Source organism: Chrysemys picta, chromosome 3 (genome assembly GCF_011386835.1).
Source record: "Chrysemys picta bellii isolate R12L10 chromosome 3, ASM1138683v2, whole genome shotgun sequence".
NCBI lineage: Eukaryota > Metazoa > Chordata > Testudines > Emydidae > Chrysemys > Chrysemys picta.
In genome coordinates, this window is record NC_088793.1 from 209401211 (window position 1) to 209422237 (window position 21027).

Genomic DNA, 21027 nt, shown 5'->3' on the forward strand with positions numbered 1-21027 from the left:
GCACCCAAAATTACAGGCACCCAAAACTATGGGCCATTGTTTAAATTGTAGCCCCCTGTGTGTCGGGACAAGGGAACGAGCTGGAGCAATGCTCCAACATGCCAGCTGCCAGGGTAAAATGCCGGCTCTGTATCTCTGCTATTGGGGATGTATGAGCCAAATGCACTTTGGCCTCAAGTCCGCATGGTGACCACATGTGCCTGCACGCACCCTGCCCACCCAGAGCAGCTGGCAGGAGGGGATCTAGTCTGCACCTGTGCATGTAAAGCGAAGGCAAACTGCATGTACATACAGCGGGGGGTGAGGGGGTGGGAGGGTGGAGGCAGAGGAGATGAACTGACAGATGGGTTCAGTTCCCCTCAAACTTCCTGGTGCTCCCAGTGAGATGGTAAAACGCTGCAGGTAGGAGGATAGGAGAGTTGTACCATACTATAGTGTTTTGTTGTAGGCGTGTTGGTCCCGGGATACTAGAGAGAGAAGCTGGGTGAGGGAATATCTTGTGGTTGGTGAGAGAGACAAGCTTTGGAGCTACACGGAGCTGATGTAACCCAAGCTAATTCAGTCTGGATCTCTGTCCCCTCTAGTGGCTGTATCATGCAAAACATAGGAGTTGGCTGCAGCCTTTTAGCTAACAAATCTTATAGCTCAGGGGGCACAGGGAGAGGCTTTCCACCAGCAGTTCTTTTAGCTGGGACAGTAGAGGGAGTTCAGACATTTAGCTCTAGAGCTTTGGGGTTCAGTACCTGCTGCTGCAATGTTCGCAGGGTGTCCTGTTACAAGCACAGAGCTACTCTGATAAAGCATGGGTCACCCGTATAACTCAGTACCTGGATCTGGATTCTGAGGAGACCTACCGACTCCATTCTTGAGTTTGCTAGTTGTTTTGTGTGTCTGCCTGTGGGTGTGACATGTCAGTCCAGTCCTTATCTGTCCTAATTCCAGCTTTTCGTTAACATGCACATCATCACATCCCCACAGCATGAGCTAACAAGAAAGGATGCCAATATTGTTTTAAAGAGCTTGTCATTCTCACAGCGATTAGAAGAAACCCATGTGCGCACGAAAATTAACAGCATGGAGACTGACCGTGACTAATAGCCCTAAAATGGGGAGTTGTATTAATTTACTTCGGTATGAAGCTTTGTCTCTTCGTCCAGTATTTCTCTCTATGGCATTGCTGGCAGGGAAACAAACCTTCATCGTCTGACCCCCCAGATCTCCTCACAGCAAAGGATATACCCTCCCAGCCTGCAGTAAGGGGGGAGGGAAATCTGAGGGGAGATAGTGTCCTTGTTTCGTTTGCCCTCCCTCCAACTGGGAGCTCCAAGGGCAGCTGCAAGGGCAGTAAAGCCAAGCCAGCAGGCTGAAATGAAGGGAGCCCAGTGAGGGTCTGTCCATAGCCTTCCATGGCTTTGCATAAGGCCCTGTGGCCCACGGGGGTCCTTGGCTTCTTCCCCCATTCCGTCAAATCTCTCCCTTCTTGGAGGGGCTCTTTCCCCATCCCTCAGGATCCCTCGAGGGCTAAAGGGCCTGTCTTGCCCTGGAGGAGGGGTGTTTTCCTCTCCCAGCTCCTCCTGACACCCAAGTCGAGAAGCTTGAGGAGCAGAGACTGCAGCTGTCTGGGACCCCCGGCTAATGATGTGCACCTCAAGAACAATCCCCAGACAGTCTAATTTCTGGCATTTCCATTCCGGCATTAAGTGCTTGACTTTGCAAGCTCAATAATGTTCTTTGAACGTTGGGTGGGTGGTTGGGTTTGGGTAAAATTTCCTGTTTTTTGGTCACTTAAACATTGAAAAAACAAAAATGTCATCAAGTGAAAGTATATTAACCCCCCACATGCATCATCAGCAGGGCTGGGATCTTCAGAGCCACTGAGTAGCCCTCGGCCACTTGAGCTAACGGCATACGTGGAAGCAGTAGAAGACTATCTGCTGTGCTGACCTGCCACTAGAGCACACACAGGTTGCCAGAGGGTTTCATAGCTATTTAATGTTGGGACTGAGGAAGCCTGAGTTCCAGTCCAGGTTCTGGAGGGGAGTGTTCTCTAGTGGGCACAGACCCTTCTGCCCCTGTCCCTCCAGTCTCTCCCCAGGCCCTTCTGCTCCTATGGCCACCCTTTCCAGCTCCTGTCCCTCCCTTGCTGCTGTCCTTCTCCCAGCTCCTGCCTGTTCCCCCTGCTTGGCTTCTGTCTGACCCCCAGCTCATACGCCTGCCCATGTTCCCTCTCCTTGGTTCCTATCCTCCCCAGCCCCAGCTCCATCTCCTCCTGTGTCCTCTCCCTTGTTCCTCTTCCCTGCCCTGAGTTTCTGCCCCTCTCTGCTCCTGTCCCTCCCTCCCACCCCAACTCTGCATCGCTTCCCACTTCTCCCCTCTTCCCCTTCCACACCCTCTATGTTCGCGTCAGGTCACTTACTCCTACTCCTCCACGGTGCCTCTGCTCTCAGTCCGGGTGCCCTGAGCCTCATCAGCCCAGAGCAGCAATTGCAGAGAAAACACTGCTCAGGGCATCTCTGCGCTGCGAGCGCTGCAGCTGTGCCTCTGTAGCACTGAGTGAAGATGCTGCCTAGGCCAGAGGAGAGCTTCTCCCATCGGTGTAGGTGGCGATCAGGGGAGGTCCCGGACGACTGGAAAAAGGCAAATATAGTGCCTATCTTTAAACAAGGGAAGAAGGAGAATCAGGAGAACTACAGACCGGACAGCCTCACCTCAGTCCCTGGAAAAATCCTGAAGAAGGTCCTCAAGGAATCCATTTTGAAGCACTTGGAGGAGAGGAAGGTGATCAGGAACAGTCAACATGGATTCACCAAGGGCAAGTCATGCCTGACCAACCTGATTGCCTTCTATGATGAGAGAACTGGCTCTGTGGATATGGGGAAAGCGGTGGGTGTGATATATCTTGACTTCAGCAAAGCTTTTGATTTGGTCTCTCACATTATTCTTGCCAGCAAGTTAAAGTAGTTTGGATTAGATGAATGGACTATAAAGTGGATAGAAAGCAGGCTAGATTGTCGGGCTCAACGGATAGTGATCAACGCCTCAATGTCTAGTTGGCAGCTAGTATCAAGCGGAGAGCCGCAGGGGTCGGTCCTGGGGCCAGTTTTGTTCAACATCTTTATTAATGATCTGGATGATGGGATGGATTGCACCCTCAGCAAGTTCACAGATGACACTAATCTGGGGGGAGAGGTAGATACACTGGAGGGTAGGGATAGGGTCCAGAGTGACCTAGACAAATTGGAGGATTGTGCTAAAGAAATCTGATGAGGTTCAACAAGGACAAGTCCAGAGTCCTGCACTTAGGACAGAAGAATCCTATGCACTGCTACAGGCTGGGGACTGACTGGCTAAGCAGCAGTTCTGCAGAAAAGGACCTGGGGATTACAGTGGACGAGAAGCTGGATTTGAGTCAGCAGTGTGCCCTTGTTGCCAAGAAGGCTAATGGCATATTGGGCTGTATTAGTAGGAGCATTGCCAGCAGATTGAGGGAAGTGATTATTCCCCTCTATTCGGCACTGGTGAGGCCACATCTTGAGTATTGTGTCCAGTTTTGGGCCCCCACAAGAGAAAGGATGTGGACAAATTGGAGAGAGTCCAGCGGAGGGCAATGAAAATGATCAGGGGACTGGGGCACATGACTTATGAGGAGAGGCTGAGGCAACTGGGCTTGTTTAGTCTGCAGAAGAGAAGAGTGAGGGGGGATTTGATAGCAACAGCAACCTTCAACTACCTGAAGGGGAGTTCCAAAGAGGATGGAGCTCGGCTGTTCTCAGTGGTGGCAGATGACAGAACAAGGAGCAATGGTCTCAAGTTGCAGTGGGGGAGGTCTAGGTTGGATATTAGGAAATGCTATTTCACTAGGAGGGTGGTGAAGCACTGGAATAGGTTCCCTAGGGAGGTAGTGGAATCTCCATCCTTAGAGGTTTTAACGCCTGGCTTGACAGAGCCCTGGCTGGGATGATTTAGTTGGTGTTGGCCCTGCTTTGAGCAGGGGGTTGGACTAGATACCTCCTGAGGTCTCTTCCAACCCTGATCTTCTATGATTCTATGATAAGTCCTCCCATCAACATAGTGTTGTCTACCCTGGGAGTCTGGTCAGTGTAACTGAGTCACTCAGGGTGTGGATTTTCCATACCCCTGAGTGACATAGTTATACCAACCTACGTTTGTAGTGTAGACCATGGCTCAGTCTCTGCATCCCAGCCTGGAGCATGCTCAGTTATGGGGGGAGGTGCATAGGCAATCTGGGCACGTGTAGGAGCTGTGAGGGGATGCAGCATGTTCAATGCAGCTGGAATCTTTGGAGAAATTTAGCTGCCAAACTCGTGTTTACTGAGTATGTGTAAACTGAGATTTTCCAAGGCTCATGCTTGGGCATATTTTCACAGGGTTAGCACAAGGCACATCCCTGGCATGAGGGATTTTCACAGGGATGATGCCAAATTTCAATCCCTGCTCCAAAGCATCAAGACACTGCAGCTTCCCAATGAAATGTTGGAAGCAGTTTTTTTTAACATGGGCAAAACAGCGTATTGTTTCCTAAGCGTGTTCTTGGAAATGGCTGGACCATTTTAGCTGAAACCTTTCCAGAAAAAAAATCCGCCTGAGGCAGACACCCGGCATAGAAAAATTCACCGTGCATGTTTAGAGTGTGGCGAAGTTATACGCAACTGAAAACAGTGATTTTGGGTACACAACTTGAGACACCTTAAAGGGTCCTGATTGGCAGAAAGTCCTAAGCACCTGCCCTCTGAAAGTCAGGCCCTTAAAGATGCCCAAAACTGGGGCACTCAAAATCATTTTGGAAAATGTAGGCCTCCAGGTAGAATTAGAGATGTTAATGCCCCGTGATCCCTGGCGTGTGCTCCTGGTGCGGAGTAGCACTGCCTCGAGTAAACCGATGCAGCTTCCTCTCTGGAACGGAGCCGTGGATACGCCTGATTCCGAGCCAGAACTGTCCCAGTGTATGTGACTCTCTGCAGGCCTGGCTATGATGTTGGAGCTAGGAGTTTATGTATCAATTGATCTTCAGCGCTTATAGAGACTAATGCTGCTGAGCTGACCACAAAGGGAAATCATCTGTTAGCAGCGGAGCTAACTAGATTGAGCTCGTTTTCGGCAGAGAAATCTCCTCTGATGACCTTTATAAAAAAAAGATAAGCATACACTAAGAGCACCAAACGATGACCTTAGCTGTAATGATTGCCTTATTTGGGGCTGAAACCACTCAGAGGACTCCAATGGCAGGATTTATTTATTCCAGTGTTTTTAAAATGTTCCTGCTCTTTCTCTGTAGGGGCACGTACAATAAAACGTGGGCAAATTAGTAATGAACTCTTCTTCTCAGAACTAATAATAATCCATCTGCCCTGAACTTACGTACCCTGTGCTTAATCCACCTCCTGCTCAAAGCCTCGGGAAACAAAGGATCTCAGGGTTGTGATGCACATGCAGTGTGCGCCCAGGCATTGCTATGGAGACAGTGGTGGGGTCGTGGCACATGCCTGTCCTGCTGTGCTTAGCATCACTGGATCTGTAGGATCCCTCTGTCTCTCTCCTGTCCATTATGTTTCCTAGTACTCCCCAATCCTGCTCACTCCCTGTTACAACACTCCAGCCATGCAGCTCTCAGGAGGAGATCCCTGCTGGCTGCTTTGAGGTGGTCACAGCTCTATGCCTGACTTATTTCCAAAGCTAGGTGGATCACTGAGGCACACAGGAATCCCCACAATCACATACACGTCCTGGTTGTGAGGGTCTAGCTGGCCAGTGCTGACCCTCCATTTATTCTCCGAGTCCCTGTCTACACTACCAATAGTGCGTGCTTTCATGCTGCTGTCCAGGGCACGGCACTGCATTATACAGAGGATGTGTGGCAGCCCGGAGGACATACCACCCAGCAGATATCCCGTAGACATGCTCGCTCTGCTCTCTGGGTAGCCCACATCCTTTCCGATGCTATCATACCTTTTGTGAGCAACAGTCACGCTTGCCAGCACACCTGCTACCTGCATGTTGGGGAGCCCCAGCCTAACCTGCTTTTGTCAGTTCACTGCCACTGGGATTGGTTTGAACATATTCCTGCAGGCTGCTTGGCAGATGGAACAAAAGGGCCCTTTGTTTGCACCAGCTCTTGTGTACCAAGTCTCGTCGTTCTTTAGACTTCCTATCACTTGAGATCTTCGTGTAATAATCAGCTACCAGAGGAGTAATGGGAAATTCAGGGTTAGGTTTCTACAACGACCCATGGATTTAGGAGTGCAAGTCCCATTGACATGCCTAGTCTGACTTGGGGGCCTTTCCCTTTCTTTGAATCTGTCTGGTTTTACTAAAGAAGTGGTGAGAGTTACTGTCACGCTGCAGTGGCTAAGAGCATGTGGTTGGAAGGGAGCTTCTCCTCTTTCCCCTGCTCATCACACAAATAAAAAACATGTCACAAAGCACTGGGGTGGTTTTCCACATTCACATTATTGGCAGCCAGTCTACTCCCCTTTGTTTAGCTCTGTTTAAATAGTCTCCTTGGTAACTGAAAGGAGAAGTTGACATTTTTTTCTTATGTCATTGGAGTAGCAGGTTTGATTTCCTGTGTATCTCAGAACCAGACACCACCGTGCAAAGAACCACCTTTGGTCTAAAATTCACCATTAACAAATATTTGTTGTTTACTGTCTGCCTGTGAACATGTTTTAGCTTCCTGTTGCTAGGAGGCTTAATGAGTCGGTGTCTTTAACAAAGACCGTGTTTTAGTCAAAGAGTTTAGGTTTAATATGTTCATTTTTTTGATAGCAGAGAGACAAGGTGGGTGAGGGAATGGTCTGTTGTTGGACCATCTCCTGTTGGTGGGAGAGACAAGCTTTCAAGCCACACCGTGTGGCTCAAAGCTTGTCTGTCTCACCAGCAGCGGTTGGTCCAATAACAGATCATTACCACACCACCTTGTCTCTCTAATATCCTGAGACCTACATGGCTACAACTACACTGCATACACTTGTGATTGTTTCATTTATTCCACAGTAAATATAAACTAAATGCTTCAGCAGTACTTCTGGAAATAGACTGCACGCTGGTACTTTGACCTAAGATCTATCTGACAACAAAAAAAACTTGTCGTATTGGTCTGTTGCCTCCTTGTTCATGTTGACGCTCCGCAGCTGTACGGCAAACAGCTATGAAATACTTTACAAGAGACAAGGAGAGCAGGTTGCCTGGATACATTTGTAACTTCAGGGGGATAGGCTTTTCATGAGATGCCATAATGCCTGCTGGCTGTTAGTCTAATCCATGGTATTTGGCAATCTAATCTTTATTTCAGGTTATTTAGTACCACGTCAGGCATAAATGCAGTCACTTATGTTTTGCTCTTTATAGAACATTGTCAAATGCATTTTTTAGTGAAGTTTGTAAATAGCGTGCGAAAAATATTTGTTCTTGGCATTCCTTAATGTTTGAAAGCCACGTTAGACAGTCTATGCAGTATGAAGTTTATGCCAAAAGCCAGGGGTAGCACTGTTGTCAGGAGGTCAGATTCAGAGTGGACGGGTGGGTGGTGTAAGCAGGTTCGCCTTGCACACTTACGGACCTCCTTGCACTATTAGAGTTCTCTAGATCAACTTTTGCCCACTCTGCTCCTGAATGAGGGAATTTGTGCTGTCATAATTTAAACAATGAGGAGCCCAAAGAAGGTGTAAAGGAAATCAGCCCCCGTGCTGCTTCCTTTGTGCCATTTATTCCAGCTCCTCACTTGTTAGACCCGTGGGTGTCGAAGGGAGTGCGTGCACAGGAACTTAGTGAAAGGGCTAGAAGAGTTCTGGGAAGCCACACCCTAGACTGGAGGTGTTGCACAGCTGTGCTGCCCCAGGCAGAGCACCAGGCAGATTGGATCTCAGAAGCTGCTATTACCTGGTGGATTGGTCTGCTGCCTGCTCGGGGGGCACATCACAGCATTGCTCCCCCCAGTGACCCAGCCCCATTTTGTGGAGGAACAGCTTCTTGCTCATCCCTCCAACCTGTGACACTCACAAGCTAGCCCTGTTTTTTTCCCCATTCCAGGGCTGGGAAGGACCCTTGCTTACCAGCTCCACCACTTAACTGAGCTCTTGCTGTGAGGCCTGCTGCCTCTCACAGTCAGGAATGTTTTGCACTTACAGAACAGCAGGGTCATTGGGCTGGAAGCTTTATGTGCAGTCTCAGAATGATCTCAGCAAACATCCCAATGAGCGGGAAATGAGATTTTTCTTCTGGGCGGCCAGAAGTGACCTGGGGCAGGTCGCAGGAGACTGAGGTGATTCAAATGAACGGTACAACGAGCACGTCTCTTCTCCTTCCAGCACTGCGTTGTAACTCTCTGGAGAGTCCCGCTCTCTTACAGTAAAGCAAGAAGCCAAACGATCTTTAGCTTTCAGGAGGCCTGAGACTGGCAGGTCTTAAGATTCGCTTGCTCACAGGGTGTGTCTGCGCTACAGTGGCACAGCTACAGGCGCAGTGCTGCGATAGCACAGCCACTTCCTACATCAGTGTACGGGGGTTTTCTGTCAATGTAGTTAATCCACCTTTTCAAGAGGCGGTAGCGAGGGTGATGGAATTCTTCCATCAATCTAGCCATGTCTACACCAGGGAGTAGGTGGACCTAACTATGTTGCACAGGTTGCAAAATCTTTCCCAGGCTTGAGCGATGTAGCTAGGTTGATCTAATTTTTAAGTATAGACCTGACCATTCTGAAAGGTAGAGATGGCCTCAAGGCACACAGTTCAGCACCAGATCAGAATTTCCACAGAACTCTGCTATGGTCAGATCCAAGTCTTCTGGTCCCCACTCACCTGACAACTATGCCTGTTCTTGCTTCAATACAGCATCAAAAGCCGAGGTTTTTATATGACTCTCCTGCTGTTGCTGCAGGGCCAGTAGAGCAACTGTTGACCCAACATCAGTGTTTTCACCACAGTGTTGTCTTGATCTTCTCTGAGCAGTCAGAAAACGCAGCAGTAAAGTTCCAGAGACTGGTGTAAAGAGAAAGAACAGGAGTACTTGTGGCACCTTAGAGACTAACAAATTTATTAGAGCATAAGCTTTCGTGGACTACAGCCCACTTCTTCGGATGCATATAGAGTGGCATCCGAAGAAGTGGGCTGTAGTCCACGAAAGCTTATGCTCTAAAAAATTTGTTAGTCTCTAAGGTGCCACAAGTCCTCCTGTTCTTTCTGCGGATACAGACTAACACGGCTACTACTCAGAGACTGGTGTGTTACTTCCCTCACTACTGCTGGTGGAGCGGCACTGGAATGGTGGAAGCCTTTCACCCCACCCTCAGTGTAGGCACGGTGTTGCAGCTATTGTGAAAATGCCAATTCACACTTCCCTCATTTTCGTAATACAGAACAAAGGATCTCAAGTTTGATTGTGCATGAAAGTTGCCCCTTATGCTAGTGAAAATTATTTTTCACAGGAAAAAATGGGGCAATTCCATGCTCCTAAAATCTTTTAATTGGGAAAATTGATTAATGAATGAAGTGGTGCAAAAAAGGCAAGACGATAGAATGAATCTCAGGTCATTTTTTAAATCCTGTTTTCACTATTTTTGCCATTTTATGCTACTTACATCAAACCCTCAGTAATTTCACAAGGTTCTGATGCCTAACCACACCTTTGGAGCATGCTGCTTGCACTTTGCAGGAGTTTGTTTTTGTTTAGCTCCATTATAACTGTTTGACGATATAGCTCTTTTGTCTCATGAAGCATCGTTTGTGACATTCAAGAGAATGTTTTTTGTTCAGAGGCTTTAATTCACTGCAGGCCTGGATGACATGTGATTCTCAGAAAAGATTGTCCTTGATGTGTCAGTCCTGTAAGATGAGAACATGTTGAATCTCAGCATTCGGAGAATTTTTGTGTCTTGCAAAAATAAGGCAGGACTCTGATATAGCTAATTTGGGGTCAATTTCTAGAAGAACTTTGAAGTGAATCTGGACCAGTAATTAACTCTCTAGACAGTAATTTAAATTTAGTCAATATAACGGTGTTTGATACCATCTCGCCAGCAGGTTACTTACATTTCAAGGAGTTGCAACTTCAGAATGACAATAAAGGCATCCTCGTGACAGATCAAAGAATCTGTTAACATCAGCAGTAACCCAGCAGGTGGCATATGTCGCTTGGGCACTGAGAGAAGACATCCTTCTGTTTTCTGTATGCTTCACTTTCATATGCAGAAGAAACCCCCAGTTTGTGGCAGAAGCAGGTGCCATTTTGTACATCAGTCTGTGTGCAGAACGTTCGAGTGAGTGCGTGTGTGCATGCTGTCTCTTGAGGACTTTATATTTGGTGTTTTCTTAATCTGAAATAAAAGTAAACTAGACTGAAAATGCATGGTTTCTCTTGGGCAGGGAAAACATAAAACAGAATATCTGGAGGACTCTTACTTCCAAGTGCTCAAGTCCATTGCTTGCACTTAAGTAAAAAACAATAGTCACAGTAATAGTAATATTATTATTTATTATTGTGTTAGTGCCCAAAGACCCCAATCAGGACTGGGGCATTGATAGTGGGACTGGTTTACCACTCTGTCAAGTGCGTGTCGGCTACCTCAGTTCCCCTCCTCTGGGGACACTCTTCCCTTGGCCAGTTGGGTGATCTGTCCCTCTGGCCAAATCAAAATTCTTCCCTTTCCAAGGCAAATATAAGCTGAAAGCTAAGTATGTGCATAGGTGCTTTGCTGATTATGGATGGTCGTAACCACATGCTTAATTGTTCTGCAGCATCTGAGCCATAATCATCTGTAGCTTGTACCATCAGCAGGGTTCAAACCCTGAATGTGCTTGTGCCAAGAGAAGAACCCTGCTAGCCAGCTATTGAACCTGTGACACTCTCTCGGGATACCCAGGACGGTGAGACATTGGTTACTTCCCTGCCTCCAGTGTGAGGGAGACTTGTTTGTGCTTAGCGGGGTGTCCGCTCCCGAGCACTACCAGCCTGTGAGTTACCCAAGCAGTCTCCTCTGGGCTCTGCCAGCCCTTACCTTGCCTTGCAGGTTAACAATAGGTGAACCCCAGTCTCCGAGGCCCTTCAAAGCATTCCCCTGTTGTGTCCAGCACCTTCCCCACAGACACTCACAGAAATACAAGGTCTGCTGTCCCCACGGGAACAGTGCACACATCAGCTTGGATGATTCAGCTCAGGATCAGCACCTGGCTTCATACCACAGCACTGAGATACATTTATAGTGAAAATAAGGATATGTTTATCAAAGATTCAAGAGAGAGTAAACAAGGATAGTGGAAACAAAAGATTACATATAAAACAAAATCATAACATACTTTCTAGAGACTAAACTTAATAGGCTAACCTCCTGTCTAAAGCAGTTTATCTCCCCCGCCCCCAAAGTCCTCCATGGCATTTCAACCAAGGCTGGCTGAGATCTTGTGTTCATGAATATAAATGCACTGCCCATTTACTTCCTAGGTGTAAGATAAGAGGCTATCTTCTTGCCTTCTACTTATACCCCCAAAGTTTCATTTTGTCTGCTCAGAAACAGGACAGCCCCTCATTGCTTGTTTTTTCTGTACACTGCTCCCCCGTTCACTTCACATTTCTCTGACTGTATGTAAATCAATATCCATTTTGCTCCCTTACAATGTTTAATTTACATCTCAATAGGGAGACAAGTAAATAAATGTATTTTGTCTGATAGAGGAGCAGTTTGTCAACTCTGTCTTAATACAGCCTTTAAGAACTTATTTTGAACCTACTCTTTATATAGCATCTATACATACATTTCACAATGATATTAATGACCAGTGTGACACTGGCTCTCTTTTAAGACCTCACATGACATTCTTTGGTGAACCAGAATGTACATACCAGAATCGTTCCTGTGACCCCCCTTCCCAGTTGTCATTGAGGGATTCTTGGGTCACAGAAGTGGACTCAGTACTTCTTATGTGGAATAGCCATCAGAGGGAGACAGTCATAGTCTCCTCATGTGTGCTTTTTTAAGTATTGTTGTTATATTCTAATAATGGAAGGTGGTGGGCTGCTTCATGGAAAGCAGTAGTGACTTCACTGAGATGAAGGATCTTTTTATTTGGAGAAAACATTGGCATTTCTCGCTTGTAATATATGTAACCACTAAAATGAATTCTGCACATGCAATATTGATGTTTCTCCCTGAATTTGTGGACAATGTGCTGATTTTGAGCAGTGCATTGTGTGTTTTGATTTTCATGGATTTCAGCCTAATCCTCCTGGAATTTTTCTTTTCATATGTTAAGCCAGTTTACAAAGTGGAAATAGTTGCTGGGCTCATTGGGAATGACAGGTTTGGTGTTTTGCACAAGTGGTGCTGTGTGTGAAATAATTATGTTTGCATTTAATGGAGATAGTATTGTGGAAGTAGAGAAGCACTGACAGGGATTTGAAAGGGATTTCAATGCGAACGCTCGCTGTTAGCAAGAGTCAGGCTAACTGTAACCCTATAACGCGAGATTTGTAGAAGCGAGGATTGTGTGAGGCGATTGGGAAAGAACGGTGTGAGAAGTTGTTGCGACCTTGTGTAGATAAATATGGGATGTAGACTAGAGTCTGAATAAGTGAGAAAAATAAGATATTAAGATGACCTATGTATAAACAAAATGCAGCTGTTGCTCATTATTGCATGTAACAAAAGATATAAATGTTTGCTGTAATTGTTTACCTGGAGAGAGACCTGTTTAGCTCTCTCCCTCCACACAATTGCTAGAGATGATAAAGTATCTGCACCCAACCAAAAGAGTGAGAACTCTGTTTTTCTCCGACAGTATGAACTAGTAGGGCATCCCATTGTGACTACATTAGACAGTGGTTTGCACATATGCCATGCAAAGTACCTTGCATTTGGAAAAGCTAACGTGCTTACATAGCTCACTTACATAAGGGATGACATGGAAACCAGTCTGCATCACCGACAAGTGCCCAAGAGGTAATTGGCTAAAATAGACTAATTGGTGGTTCAATCTCTATTCAGAACTATTGTTTTTTTAAGTTAAGGGTCAATCTCTCTGCTGGTGGAACTCCACTGACTTCAGTGGAGTTACAGCCGCTAAAGGTTGGACCATAAGACCCTGAAGTTGCTGTAATCAGAGATTGTATGTATGTTTTATCAAGAAGAGGTCAAACTTTGTGCAAGCTCACTTAGGGTCCAAGATGAGAGGCTTCCCTTTACAGCTCCTTGCACCCCTGCCCACCAGGCATGGCCCTGGCATGGGTAGAGACTGCTGTCCTTTTTAAATCCCCTTCTGCTTACTTTGGTGACTCAGACCTAATTAACTCCACTTAATTCTTGTCTTACCAAAGGCAGAGCCTCCTTCATCTTCAGGGGTGTGTGTGTATGTGTATATATGTGTATATATATATATATATATATATATATATATATATATATATATATATATATATATATATATATAGCAAGCATGTGCAGCTCTCAGATAGTCAGCAAACCCCAATAATACGGTAGTTACATTTTCATCACATAAGGTTTAATTAAAAAAACCGAGACCACATAAAGATAATCCAAGAAATAAAATAAGGCATCTGCTTGGCTGTTGGCTCGACAGCTGTGAGGCTGGACTAAGCATCATGAGAGAGCAAGGTGCCGTAGTTACACGGGAAAGTGAGGGTAGCAGTTGCCTTCCATGTCTGCACCTTTCTCTCCCCCAGTTCCTGATTGGATGACCTCTGCTCATCCATCATGCCTGTGGTTTCCTTCCTGGCAGGGACAGGCCCTGACATGTGAAAGCCCAGCTCTCTGGACTTCCTGAGAGGCCGCAGTCCCAACTGCATCGCTTCAGCATACATCAGTTTTCCTTAGCTCCTCTCACTGTACAGAACCAAAAGATTCCTTGAATTCTGAACACCTGTTTTTAGGCTACATTACTGCAGGGCCACTTTTCCAATCCACTCCAAAACTGAAAGTAAAATTCTAACTTGGCCCCACATCTAACCTACCAGTTTTGAAGCTGCACTAATTTTTAAGAGGGTTTTTGTTGTTTGGAGTGAGGGAACCAAATTCAGTTTATGATGGAAACTCAGTGGCAGCCTTAACTGTGGATCAGCTGCCACCATTCCAGAACAAACCTATTTTAGGCATTCTTTACACTCCCAATTCCTGACATTTAGCAATAGGGTTGTTTTTCAGATGGTGGCTCCTGCTGTGTGGTTTGTTCAGCTTTAACTTGGCAAACTTTGCTAAATAATTTACAAGCTTCCATAAATTTCCCCTCTTGGCTCTCGCTCATTAAAATGCATCTTGGGAGTGATGACACCATTTCAATACTGGATGATTTCTCGTGTTTGAGAAGTGTTGTCATGACAACCATAGCAGGTGCATGTAAAGAGAGTAAGCTTGCATTTATCTGAAAGGTTACAGCAATTATTACCATAAAGGTAAATCTCATTACAAATAACAGCAGAGTACATATTTAGTTGCATAGAGGAGCAAACTGGTTTCCAAAAGCAATTGTATGAGTTCACATTTTCTCTGTCAGGGAAGAGTGTGCAAGAAAGAGGAAAAGGAAGCATGGTTTGAATTTGATCCCTAAGCTTAATACCCCAAGTTTCTGCAGTGACCATTGATGTTGTCTTCATCTTAAATATGGGCAAAGGTCATAGAGGCTGAATAATGTATTGCCAACAAAGGTACTTTTGCCTCATGACAGCAGCCGAGCCACTTAGATCAATATGGCGTGTTGCATCTGTCTCCCCTGTGCACAGCTCCGTATTATGGAAGAAGGTGGCTGCAGTCTGCTCTGTTATGAGATATTAAATACAGCACTTAGTATGGTGACTGGCCGCCAGTGCAACCTGTGCATGGGTACTGAGCGCTCAGAGAAAAATAAAATCACTCAGTGTTGCCAACTCAGGATTTTATTGTGAGTGTCGTTATATTTGATGTTTTACTTAAAGCCTCAGTTGCTGGTGTCATGTGCTTGCAAAGGAATCTCCGTTTTCAATTAAAATACAAAACTGTAAGTTTCCTTGAAAAGAGGAGCTGATTGGCTCAGTCGCTGTGGCGCTCATGAGTATGCATGTACCATTCTGCTGGGGAAAGATCTGAGCAAAGCTAACGAATGTCCCCCGTATATTAGGCTATAAAATAGGTGTTAATAGTGAAATGGTATTCACAATGTGATTAAACTGTAACCAGAAGGAAATCTCTGCTACCACTGTTCTAAGATGGTGCTTATTCCCATACTCACGTGAAACAGGATGTACTGTCCCTCTAAGCCAGCCTCCTGGTCCAGCACCAGCATCCTCCAGATTTCTGCCCAGACCCTAGGAGAGCTGGAACAGAATATAGCTAGCCTGGTAGCTGCATTCAAGGGACAGCACACCCCGTTACACCACTCCTGGCTTCCAGGCACAAAACCATCTTTTCAAGCCCCTGGAGTCACTTTGGCATAGAGCAGGAATACCAGTGTGAGTATGTCATTTGGGGATCTGCCCCATTAAACCCCACTCCCTGATGGAATGATTGGGATGAAATCTCACTGTGATTTCCATCCTGTAACTGACTCGTCTGGGTTTTCCTGCAGAAGGGGGTCATCAGGCCCTGAGAGAGGTCAGTAGCCACATATGGAGTTACTGCAGAGAAATGCTTAGGAAAATGTCATGCTAACAACCCCCTTGTGGCAGAAGGAACAGTATACCGACCGTAGCACTGCCCTGGTATCATGTGATGTGTGTCATCATGTGCCAGCTCCAGAAAACAAACCCTCCAGCACAAAACAGAAAGAGGAAGAAGCACAGAGCAGAACTCCAGTCATTACTCACCAGACTAGCTGTCCCGCATTCCCCAGTTTACTTCGCTGAGAGTGTTTTCCCCTAGTGTTAAACAGAGGGAACCTTTCAAGACACCATGTGAAAGTCATCTAATGTCAGACTCCCTCCCCTGTGCTGTGAAAACTGGAGCAAAATCTTAAATACTTTCTCCATTACCTAATAAATAACCAAACTAAGCAATTCAGCAAAATACCAAGGGAAAACCCTACAAGCCAGAATGCAGGTAAAATGCTGTGTTTAAGATCTAGTCACTGCAGTGTGTTTTCTTTGAATAATTAATATTAAAATACTACCACTCCTTTTATAGGTTTGAAAAATGTAAGAGTATTTCTCGTTTGACCTTTAGAGTGGCTCAGGGTGCAGCATGCATCTCACAAATAGGTCCTTAGACAGCAGTAGATAAATCAGGCATGTTCAACCTCCAGGCAGTGCTCAACCGTAAGCAATCTGCCTTCAGCTCGGCAGAGCCACGCGGCAGAAAACAAAACAATTACAAAGAGCTTCAAGCATGTTCTCAGCACTGTCATGTTGATATTTTCCGGAACAGCTACAAAACGGGATAAAATAGGAGACATGGGGTGGTATTTCCAAAAGCACCTACGTGATATGGGAGCCCACATCCCATTTGACTGAGGTCTGGTCTACATGGATTTATAGTGTTACCAGAATACACATGTCCGTTAGGCTTGTGGAGATTTCCCCCCAGCATAGTTACACTGGTAAAAGCCCTGTGTAGACACAGTTAGAGTGGTATAAAGGTGCCTTGTACCAGTAACTCAGTTCATTTCCCGACCCCAGAATAAGCTATCCTAGGCCTTGTCTAAATTACCGGGGTAAGTCGACCTAAGTTACGCTATTCCAGCTACGTGAATAATGTAGCTGGAGTCGACGTAGCTTAGGTCGACTTACCGCAGTGTCTTCACTGTGCTGTGTTGATGGGAGAAACTCTCCGGTCAATTTAGCCGGTCTTCACTATACCCGCTAAATTGACCCCTACTGCATCGATTGCAACAGTAAGTGTAGACATGGCCCTAGTGTAAGTCCTTTTGTACCGGTATAACTGCCTCTCCAATAGGGGCATTGTACCATCTCAACTCTGCTGGGATAAAGCAGCAGAACTTGTAAGTCTAGACAAGCCCTTAGGCACTCGGGCCCAGATCCTCAAAGGTATTTAGGTGCCTATCCCATTGAAATCAAGGGGAACTCTATCCTTGAAGATCAGGGCCTTAAGAGCCTGAATCTTATTGAAAATCAGGGGTCCTAGGTTCCTATGTGCCTCTGTCACTACTGAAAATGGGGGTTAGGCTCATAAATCACTTAGGCACGTTTGAACATTTTACCCTAGGTCTGATGGGGAAGGAAGGGTAGAGAGTCCTATGCACTCTGGTCATACAGTCCCCTGGTCGGTTGTTGAACCACAGAACTCTGAGAGGATAATCAAGAGAGAAATTCACTGGACCACAGAAAAGCACTGGTTAAGGCAGGCTGCTTCATGCTACAATTGTAGAAGCCTCCAAAAGCAGCATTTTTGCTACAGCCCATCCCAGCCAATCTGGGCTTAATAAAAAAGAAATGGAGCAGCATTCCAGTTGGCATCTGACAACACTTTACAGGGCAATGACAGTGTCCAAAAAGCATGGCCATGCAGTGACAGGCCTGGCAAAACGGGCTACTCAGCCTAGCGCAAAGGCCGTTTTATGAACGAAAAGGGAAAAGGGCTCCATCAGTCTGTTGACAGGAGTGGTGGTGAGAGGCTGGTGGGAGAGGAAGGGATCAGAGGGAAATGTTCTACAGCAGGGGTAGGCAACCTATGGTACGCGTGCCGAAGGCGGCACACGAGCTGATTTTCAGTGACACTCACACTGCCCGGGTCCTGGACACTGGTCCGGGGGGCTCTGCATTTTAATTTAATTTTAAATGAAGCTTCTTAAACATTTTAAAAACCTTATTTACTTTACATACAACAATAGTTTACTTATATATTAAAGACTTATAGAAAGAGACCTTCTAAAAACGTTAAAATGTATTACCGGCACGCGAAACCTTAAATTAGAGTGAATAAATGAAGACTCGGCACACCACTTCTGAAAGGTTGCCGACCCCTGTTCTACAGTGTCATCTTGCATTTGGAAAGAGCCATTTGTTCCTTGAGGGACAGCTGTAAGAGGGACCCTGCACAAACTTCATTACACGGGAGCAAACTAAACTCTCTGAGTTCCTTCCTCCCAGTGCAGGCACTGAAATGCAAGAGTGTAAGCAAAGGCAACGTGGGCATCCACCTGCTGCTGGCTGTGAAAATTAGATGAAAACCATTTTCTGTTGAACAATGTCCATCAAAATGTATTTGCAAACAGCTCTCCACCCACCCCACTCCCCATCTCCAAGCACTAGCTGACTACCACAAGAGGAAGGATGGCCCAGTGCTTAGATCACTACCCTGGGACTCAGGTTCAATTCCCTGCTGTGCCAAACACGCCCCCCTGTGACTCTTTGCCCCAGTTCCCTATCTGTAAAATGGAGATCGTAGTACTGCCCTCCCTCTCTGGGGCATTGTGAAGATAAATGCATCAGTGATTGTAACTCGATGCTTGGATACTGTAGTAATGGGCAGGGCCGGCTCCAGGCATCAGCCCAGCAAGCAGGTGCTTGGGGTGGCCAAGGGGAAGGGGCGGCATGTCGGGCTCTTCGGCGGCAATTGGCAATTCGGCGGCGGGTCCCTCGGTCCCTCTCGGAGGGAAGGACCCGCCGCCAAATTGCCACAGAAGAAGAAAGCGGCGCAGTGGAGCTGCCACCGATCGCGACCGTGGGGGTTTTTTTGTTTGTTTTTTGGTTTTTTTTTCCGCCGCTTGGGGCAGCAAAAACCCTGGAGCCGGCCCTGGTAATGGGGTCCATAGAGAGAGACTATCCAGTGTGCATACAGCAGTGCTTGCAAGCAGCAATAGAAGAAGTATCAGACTGCAGTGTACAGTCTGACATGGCTTTGTGATTATTTATGAGTGTTCAGTTAACAACCCCTATCCCCAAACTAACACAATATTCAGCCACTCCAACATACTAATCCCCCTTCTATCACACTCCCTCTCAGGGTGCTCATCAGAGAACAACACATCCCACTGCTTTGACTCTGACCTTCTCACTTGTCATTAAGTTATTAAAGTCAACTATAGGCCCGATTCAACAAATTTAGGCACGTGCCTACTGTAAGCTACCAGCAGTCCCACTGGCTTCAGTGGAACTGTTCACAAGCTTCAAGTTAGGCATGTGCTCAGGTACCTTGCTGAACTGGATTCCAAATCTCAAACGCAGTGTTAACATCACCATGCACATCCGCCAGACGAAGGATGCAGAGTTGATCACACACTCTACGTTACTTATATAGAAGTTTGAGGTTTCTCTGTTTACATTCTGAGTCTCCATAAAGCACATCAGCTATGCAATATTTCTGCACTGAGTACACACGTGTTGTTCAGATGTTCATATGCACAGTTCCATGTCTGTTCATACTGTCACATAATGAAGTAACAAGCTCCTCTGTCCTGCTCCAGAGTCCCTCAGCCAGTTTTCATTCATTTTTCAAGTAGATCTGTTAATTAGTTTGTGGGTTCGTTATTTTTAAGTGGCTCCTTTAAGAACACTTTTCAGTGAGTCTGACTTCTTTGGATCTTTCTCTTATGTACCTGGCCCCCATTACCACCTCGCAGTCCTTGACATATGTATTTATCCTCGTCACACCCCTGGGAGCAAGGCAGTGCTGCTATCCCCATTGTACCCAGGCCACGCTAGCAAAGTCTATGGTATAGCAATAGGCTACTACAGATTCTGGACACCCTGTCAGAGCTTCCAACGTGCAGGACATTTGTGGTACTTCCCAGCTCGTGAACAATACTAGAGTTACCTTTGTATGTTCCTGTTTGGTGGAATAGGGGAGGTTAACTGAAAAACCATAAATAAGCAAAGCAATGTCAGACTGTTCACTGCAGTCTGATACTTCTATTACCGCTTGCAAGCACAGCTGTACACACACTGGGTAGCTGTACACACGCTAGCGCTTAAAAACAGCAGTGTAGCCATGATGGCATGGGCAGTAGCTCAGTCTAGTCATCGGAGTATGTACCGAGCCCAAATCGCCACCCATGCTGTTGTGGCCACACTGCTATTTTTAGTGCACTAGCTTGAGCAGAACTAGCACATGTACATCTCCCTGAGCTGAGAACTTGTGGCTGCTGTGCAGGCAGGGCCTTGGAGAGGAGAAAGTCACCCTGAAAACACAGTGAGGAGAATGAGTTACAGACCCATCTGGAAAATGGTGCCAGGGAAGGGGGCGAGGCTTGTAGGTGCCTGGGACAGGATCAGACATCTAGTTCAGTGTCTCTCTGACACTGGCCAGTGACAGATCCTTCAAAGGAAGGTGCAAGAACCCTGCAGGTCTGATCTCCATGGAGAGCTGATCCGAATTGTCTTTAGCCCTGAAGGTTGAGGTCTTCTATCCCTCCCATATTTCTGTTCAGGTCGTGATGCTGCTGGCCCAGGGAAGCAGTGTTCTGGATCCTCCTAGGGCTGATGGGGAATTTTTCCCTCTAGTTTTGTCTGATTTTTCCTGTTATTGCCTTTTGGTTGGTTGTGAATGAGTTTTTACAATGATATTTGTTCTATTGAAAAGTTCCTCACCATATTGGGGATACTCAGGGCAGTTCATGCCCACCCCATCTTCCTCCATCTATTGCCAGTCCCTTATTCACCGGGAAACAGTTGCAACATAGTTACAATTGAGTCATTAAACTACAAATAGTAACAGAGGGTCCTGTGGCACCTTTAAGACTAACAGAAGTATTGGGAGCATAAGCTTTCGTGGGTAAGAACCTCACTTCTTCAGAACCTCACTTCTTATGAACATCTGAACAACACGTGTGTACTCAGTGCAGAAATATTGCATAGCTGATGTGCTTTGTGGAGACTCATAATGTAAACAGAGTCTTGCATCTGAAGAAGTGAGGTTCTTACCCACAAAAGCTTATGCTCCCAATACTTCTGTTAGTCTTAAAGGTGCCACAGGACCCTCTGTTACTTTTTACAGATTCAGACTAACACGGCTACCCCTCTGATACTAAACTACAAATAGCATTCTAAAAAATCACAGCACATAGGTACCAGTGCATCATTTTGATTAACCAACGCAGTCTGAGTCCTAATAGAAATCAAGGGCCCTATCCTCATCT

The 21027-nt window shown here is 46.2% G+C and overlaps 1 protein-coding gene and 1 long non-coding RNA gene across 25 annotated transcripts in view; one reads left to right on the forward strand and one right to left on the reverse strand.

The window, feature by feature from the left end:
• SLC8A1 (solute carrier family 8 member A1) overlaps positions 1-21027 on the forward strand; it is a 339712-nt gene that overhangs the window by 210314 nt on the left and 108371 nt on the right. The window lies entirely within an intron of this gene.
• Positions 9088-15951, reverse strand: LOC122173960 (uncharacterized). Of its 2 annotated transcripts, XR_010600259.1 has the most exons (3): positions 15803-15951; positions 10048-10331; positions 9088-9840 (listed from the first exon to the last, which is right to left on the reverse strand). It is a non-coding gene; the product is annotated as an uncharacterized LOC122173960 (long non-coding RNA). The 2 variants fall into 2 exon arrangements; XR_006175068.2 differs by having other exon boundaries at positions 9088-10331.